This window comes from Magnolia sinica, chromosome 3, assembly GCF_029962835.1.
Source record: "Magnolia sinica isolate HGM2019 chromosome 3, MsV1, whole genome shotgun sequence".
Classification (NCBI taxonomy): Eukaryota; Viridiplantae; Streptophyta; class Magnoliopsida; order Magnoliales; family Magnoliaceae; genus Magnolia; species Magnolia sinica.
In genome coordinates this window covers 27,726,841-27,734,389 of record NC_080575.1, presented here as the reverse complement: position 1 = coordinate 27,734,389, position 7,549 = coordinate 27,726,841, and the positions used below count along the sequence as shown (strand labels likewise).

Sequence of the window (7,549 nt, the reverse complement as noted above, 5' to 3'; positions counted from 1 at the left end):
GTTCTCGTGCTCAGCAAATTTCTCTAGTACAAGTTGTTTGGTGGGCCACACTCCATTGAGAATTCATTGCATTTTGACAAAAATAATGTTGACTGATCATCGTTACAAGTGGCACTCACGATGTGATTCTCCAACGCCATTTTTGAAAACGACCGTTATTCATCTTTCTCACATGTCGATGCCTAATTTCTGTAAGCCCATTCACAGGGAGTCCGTGTAACCAAAAGCTCTGTGGGGCCTACCGTGACTTCTTTGTTATATCCCCTCCATCCATTCTTCGCGCCAGCTCATGTTATGATGTGAATTCAAATATCAGAGACTTGCGAAGAATTCAAATAGGCTAAACCACAAGAAACGGTGGGGATTGGACGCTATCATTGAAGCGTTGTTGGGTCCACGGAAGTTTTGTGTCAGCCTAATATCTGTGTTTTCCTTCTTTCTGGTGGGAATCATCCCATGAACGGATTGTATGGCATATAAACATAATGGTGGGCCCCATATATAAATGCCGTGGTCAATAAATTAGGCCATTTCTCTTGTGATGTGGGCTACACTTCTATGAAAGCTTGCCCTAAGAAGCAAAGCATAAAAATAATGAAGCCCAACTGATAGACGGCTTGGATCTCAGGCCCATGTGCCATTGTCGCAAGTGTTTGGGTAATTCCCTGACACAGGTGTATAACACACGAAAAAGAAAATAAAAATAGCAATGTGCATTTGTGAGGCTTGCTGGCCTGTATTTCACGTCCATGTGCCACTCTGCAAGTTGTTTTTCTTGATTAGACGCCTTCTACCAGAGTTGTTAGAAGAAAAAGTATGGGAAAGGCATGAGACATGTTACTCTGTTGCTGTCTTTTTATATTTGCCACTATTAATAGTTAAATCAGTTAGCAAGAGAGTTTTAAGACTTAACCAATCGTTGAAAAAAGATTTAAGGCTCATGAAGCTCTTCCCGGCGAGTTGGAGGTGCTGAGTCCACATTGAGCGCTTTTGCACTGAATCCATTCCCATCCTTCCCTCTCGCCGTTCTACCCATCTGTCTCTTGTAAAAGAATTTATCAATAGATAAATTTATTAAGATATAAAAAGATTTATAGTTTTAAATAGTGGGTCCATTTAATAATATTATTATTATTTTGAAACGTATCACAATACTATACTATTTTTAAAATAAAAAAGCAAAACAACTAACCGGACAACTAAGGAAAACATGTATATAATAGAAGATGTTTTGTGAAACCTTCACTTGGTGTAGGAGAATTAAAGTTCTATCAGAATTTTTGGTAACCGCAATCTTAAACTAATTATTCTATCTAATATGATCCAATATATCAAACATACTTTTATTATTTTCAGACTGTTGCCTATGGATGATGATTCCAACTGATGCACAAACTGCCGTCTGTTGTGTTGATGGGAGAACATCCGGCCTTCATCACTATCAGTTCTGTTGCTTCGATCATCCCCGTCATGGAGCCCACATGAGTGCGGTCATGGATTATCTAGACCGTCCATTTGGTTGGGCCCATTGAAAATGCACCATTAATCATCTCTGTTCCCGACCACCCATTTGGAGTCTACAAAATGGAATGTGATAATAGCCTGTCGATCCCACATTCAACATCCATCCACCGTGCGATAAAAAAAGATGATTGATAACATATGTCACATCATTCAATAAACAAAGCCACAAACTTTTAATTACGATGCACTAGAGATGTTATACTGGAATTATATATGATATATATCTTACTCTCCATAAAAGGTTGAAAAATCCTTTAATTATCTGTGCAAAGTAAGATTAATGATGTTAGTCATACACATGTGTTTGAAATCCCAGCCAATTATTAGGTAGGGTAAAAGCTGGCCGTGGTAAAACAATGGCATTTTTAATCTCTTACCATATGAAAATACACGCATTATATAATTCAGGCTTTCAAACTCATGCGAGCGTTATGGACCGTTACTAAATGAGAACTCGCACTCCAATGGCTATGTATGATAACAAAGCATTCAACCCATCTTTCTAGCTAACAGGTAACATATTAGGTAAATCCAAGTCATCAATAGGCAGATCCCACCTTGAAGATTAATCTTATGTCAAATGTCACCGGTCCACTTATTTTATAATGCCCTTTAATACGTTAAGCTATACATCTGTCCATTAGTTTTATTGCCAGTGATCTAATAATAAGGTAGCCAGTCTGAATTTCCATGCGTGTAATCTCTATCTTGGTCCCGCCAGTGACTTGTTCAGATTTCGTACAGTAGCAACCGTAAATACGTGGCTGTATGCTAAATTAGTATGCAGTGGTTTGTAGGTGATCAGTTCAGGATTCAAGGGCTGAGACAATATAGGATTGAGAAATACTTCGGTGCTCTGGTAGATTGTGATTCATAATACACTGGCAGTTTCAAATTACTAAGCATTTGCTTGCATCAAATGCAATCAATTCAATCTAAGCCGTTCAAAATATGGTTACCGGTTTAAATTTGTTTGAATTAAAAAATTACTTTTTTTAATTTGTTTATTTGACTACTAGATTGATATATAATTATTGGACAGTTAGAAATGAAATGTATTCAATAGTTTTATTTCAAAAAAAAAAACAACTGCCGAGGAATCAAAGGTTAGGATGTTCTACAACTTATTCCGATTAATTTGAGTTAACTTATGCCACATGCACCATTTCCAAGTGCCCGCGTATCAAGCGTCATTGTCAGCCGGAGTATCAAATAACTCCCAGCGGTGCATTCAATGCCAATGATATCTCTGCGCGGGCGGGGGTAAAAGAAGAAAACGCAATACGCGTCGAGGGGACTCTGGGAGGAGTAAGAGACAGGCAATCTCGCCCGTTAAAAACGAGGTTTTAATTGAGTCATGCGGAGTAGTAGAATCCGTCCACATGCACTATCCAATCAGAATGCGACACACATGCATCTCAATCGTGACCGTCCCAGTTGTGGGACCAGTACTATTGTTTCAAAAATCTAACAATCATAATGAAAGGATGATTTTCTGCCTGTAAAATGGACGGATGAATTGAAACTTAACCAACGTTTGGAATACAGGGAAGATAGACCTATTGATCAGATTCCAGTAGCATCTAATCAATCTGAATTTAGTTCTGTTCCCCATCTGTAGTGGGGTCCACGGTTTGGAGGGTTTGGATTAAGGTTTATCTTTACCACACTTATAATAATCGTGTGCATGCATATGGATCATTATACTCTTGCATATCAACTGTTTCCTTAAGAAGATGCTATGGCCAACATACGATGATAGTGTTGATCAGAGAAACCTGTCCGTCCAATCAACAGAATAATCATATCTGTTTTTAACAGTCCAATCTATAACCATATCTGTTTTTAGCCTTCCAATTTGTGGTCACTGATCCAGTCATACGGTGATATTATTTTCGGACCGTTGCCTATGCACCATGAATCCAACTGATGTACAATCCGGTGTTTGTGTTTGCAGGAGAACAGCCCACCTTCATCATGATCGGTTCCGTTGCTTCAATCATCCCTGTCATGGAAGCCCACATGAGTGTAGACATGGATTATCTAGACCCCATTGAAAATGCACCATTAACCATCTCTATTCCCGACTACCCATTTGGAGTCTACAAAATGGAATGTGATAATAGCTCGTGGATCCCCACATTCAACATCCATCCACTGTACGATAAAAAAAGATGATCGATAACATATGTCACATCATTCAATAAACAAAGACACAAACTTTTAATTAAGATGCACTGGAGATATTATACTGATACTTTATATGATATTGTTGTAATCGGATATCGTAAATCTGTAATTCCTGTGCTGCTCGACCGGTTGAGGGGGCTGCTCGACCGGTTGAGGACAGCTCTACTCGAAGTCCAGTATGTTTTTTCTTTTAGGTGTCCGGGCCGTTCGATCAGTCGAGGGTCAGGCTCGACTAGTCGAGGGTTACGCAGATAGTGCGCGGAATCTGTGCGGACTGCGTAAATTTGAGGCAGTTTTGCAGAGGTGCAGAAGAGGAGTTTACTAAACTATAAATATGGCTCACTGGGGCTATTCTAGGGCATGCTAAGGCTTTCTAAAGGGGTTCTAAGGGTTCTCAAAAGAGTTTTAGGGTTTCTAAAGGGTGTAGCAAGGGTGAGATTTGAGGTTGTTCGAATTGGGTAAGTCCTCTCTCTTTGTAATTTATGTTTTCATAGTGAAATTCTATCGCTTTGTGCCGTGGTTTTTTCCCACAAGGGTTTTCCATATTAAAACTGTGTGTTTTCTTGTGTTTTGCTTGGTGCCATTGGATTGCTATCCTAGATCTACATATGTGTGATTCCGCAACACAAATCCCCAACAAGTGGTATCAGAGCAATCGTTGGGGCACAGATTTGAATCTGAGGGATTAGTACACTATCAAAAAAAGGGACAAAGGCTACATACCACGTTAGTTTTTTGCTACGGATCTAAACCGTAGCTAAATTTACTACGGATTTAATCCGTAGCTAAAAAGGGACCACACCATTACTAATTAACAACGGTGTAAGGGGCTCTATAGGGACTAAAAAAATATGTGTTCTATCTAAGCCGTCCATATATTTTGAAATATTATTTTAGGGCATGAAATCAAAAATCAACTAGATCGAAGGCTAAAGTGGACCACATAGTAAGAAACATGGAGATTAAATCACATGTACTTCATATGGTGTGGTCCACTTGTGCCTTCAATATAATTTATTTTTTGGAATATGAACTAAATATTTTTAATAAAATTAATGGACCGAATGGATTAAGCAAATACATCATGGTGGGCCCCACAGAGCCCCTGGCAGGACCGTCCATGAGTCCCTACGCCCAAAAATGGGCGCGCGCTCGAAACAGAGCCGCGCCCAAATTTCGCCCTATCTCTCTCTCTCTCTCTCTCTCACTCGTTCTCTATTCCATCATCTTGCCACTCCTCTCTCTCTCTCTCTCTCTCTCTCCAGCCCCGATCCTCTCTCTGCCACTCTCCCTCTCCACCCCCAATCCTCTCTCACTGCTCCGCATCCTCTCTCTTGGAACATAGGAAAAATCTGAGCAAAAACAATGTAGGGCTTCGGATCGAGAGTTTTCGAAATCGAAACCTTAGGGTTTGAAAACAAAACCCTAAGGGCCCGTTTGGCCAGGTGGATTGGGAGGGATTGAATGGCATTAGGGTGGATGGCATGGATTTCTAGGTAATGATGGTGTTGTCAGTGGATTGCCTGGAGATCCATGGGATTGCTATATCTATGGATTGCTATATCCAATCTGTTTAGCGCGCCTGACCAATCCCGGGATTAAACCTTCTCATCCCTTCCAATCCCTCAAACCAAACACGTCCCAGGCGAATTTGAAAGGATTAGGGTGGATTGGATGGGATTTAAAGGTAATGATGGTGTTGTCAGTGGATTGTCTTAAGATCCATGGGATTGGGATCAGATCACGACTCTGTTTGGCACGCCAGGCCAATCCCAGGATTTGACTTTCAATCCCTTCCAATCCGACTGGCCAAACGGGCCCTAAGGTTTCTCCTGGGAACTGTAGCTGGAGCAGCGATACGGGTATTCATTAAATGCATTTCTTTATTTCTTCTTCCTGGGAACCAGTTCTTTGATCATGCTATTGGTGCGAATGTTCCTCAATCTTGGTTTCTTCCAGTGAAGGCAACATCTGATTTGCTTCTCGTCCAGGTTAATGCTTTTCTTGAAGTTGATCTTGGTTACTTGGATGGATCTTGAGCATTCTTAACACTTTTTTTTTTTTTTTTGTAGTCGGATCTTTATACCTTGGCCGATTGGTTTGAACATTGGACAGTTGACATGCTTTGGTATTTGGAAAAAAAAAATGCAGACAAGTTGTTTGTTAAAATGCCAAAGAGATGTGATTTGTGGAAAATGGTATGCTTTCAGTTTGGTCTTTCTTTTTCCCATTGTTTATATGGATGCTTGTATGTATGCATGATCAACAATGTATGCATGCCTGTAAAATGATGGACAAATGTGTTAATGGGGTTTCTTTAAGCACATGCAAGTGAAAAAAAAAAAAAAAATAGCGCTAGAAGACTGTCTTTGAAAATCCTATTGTTCCTCTCCCTCCAAATCCTCCATAGGATCCCAAAGAAAACCAATCCCCAAATGAGGCATTCAAGATCCAGCTAATTTCAAACCTTCCTTAGAAGCAATTCCAATCAGACTTGGCCATAACACAATGAATAAAAATATGATAGACTGATTCCAGTTCTGAATTGCACATGATGCATCTACCCATAGTACAAGGAATGTTTTATGTGGATTGCATTTGAGTCCCTTTTTTTTTTCTCTACCCATAAGTCGACCCACATGGTTGTATGATTGGATGACCTACATTGAAACTTGATGCTGCAGGACATGCCTCAACAATTGAAAGTGAGGGTTCTAGAAGAGGTGGGAGAGCACGATAGAGAACGGATTGTCTGTAAGCACGATATTTTCATGCCTTAGATTGTGTCATGAGTTTCTTGGGTTTGAAACTATTGATATATGGTTTTTTATTTGATTTCTTTGTTGATATATGTGTGGATGTGATCTTTTATATTTTATTTTTAAGTTTACGACTTCCTGGTTATTTATATGATGTTTTTTTTTTTATATGAATGAATATTCCTTTGACACTGTTTATTAATTTTATAATGTGTTAGAAACTAGGAAGTATTCCTTGTGGTTATTTCATTTGATTATGCTAACTTAAATTTGATATGAATGCCAATGAGTTAATTTCAGTTCATTAATAAGTGCTCCAAATGTACTTTTAGAGTTTCCTACATACCTTCACATCTTTGCAATTCAATTTAATAAGTTCTCCACTATCCCTTCATGTTTTCTTTGGATTGCAAAAGAAAATTATTAGAAATGCTAGTGTTTTTATTTTGAATTTTGTTTTTCATTTGATTTATTTGGATGGAATTTCAAGGCTTTATAGTAATCAACTGCAATTTTATTTTCTCTTATTTGAGGCCTGTTTGGATGCACCCCGAAATGAGAATGATGTTGGAACTTGGGTGTTTGTTTTGGATGTTGGGTTTGATTTAGTTCAAAGAGGAGTAGTGCATTACTAGTTAGAAAATTATGCTCCATAACCATGGATGTCAAGGAACTCTTACTGAAGCTCAATTCTGTCAAAGAGTCACTGAATCAGGCTAATTCTAATACAAGTTCGTCCATTGAAATGACCACATTGAGCTTGTAAAAATGAAAGACATTAAGGTGAGTTTGTCTGAAAGAGAACCGTTTGTAGAGAAACATTTTTCAAGGAAGTCTTTTCATAAAAATTTCCCAAACCTCGCCTTGTCTTTTTTTTTTTTTTTTTCCTCTCTAAATACTTTATTGGAAAATATAAAATGTCACTCTCTCCTTTATTTTCCATGATCCCAAACTGGCCTTTAATTTCTTTCTTCTATCCGTAGCCTTTACCCATTTTTCTGGTAGTGCTCTCTAGTGAGTAGAGCTCATGATTTGATTGGCTCAAGGTGTTTCTATTTGATCGTCATTCTCCTTTT

The 7,549-nt window shown here is 38.8% G+C and overlaps 1 long non-coding RNA gene across 1 annotated transcript; it reads left to right on the top strand.

Annotated features, from left to right (window-relative positions):
- The first annotated feature begins 5,541 nt into the window (after nucleotides 1-5,541).
- Nucleotides 5,542-5,817, top strand: LOC131239738 (uncharacterized). The gene is made up of 3 exons (XR_009168366.1): nucleotides 5,542-5,576; nucleotides 5,622-5,705; nucleotides 5,787-5,817. It is a non-coding gene; the product is annotated as an uncharacterized LOC131239738 (long non-coding RNA).
- Nucleotides 5,818-7,549: the final 1,732 nt, after the last annotated feature.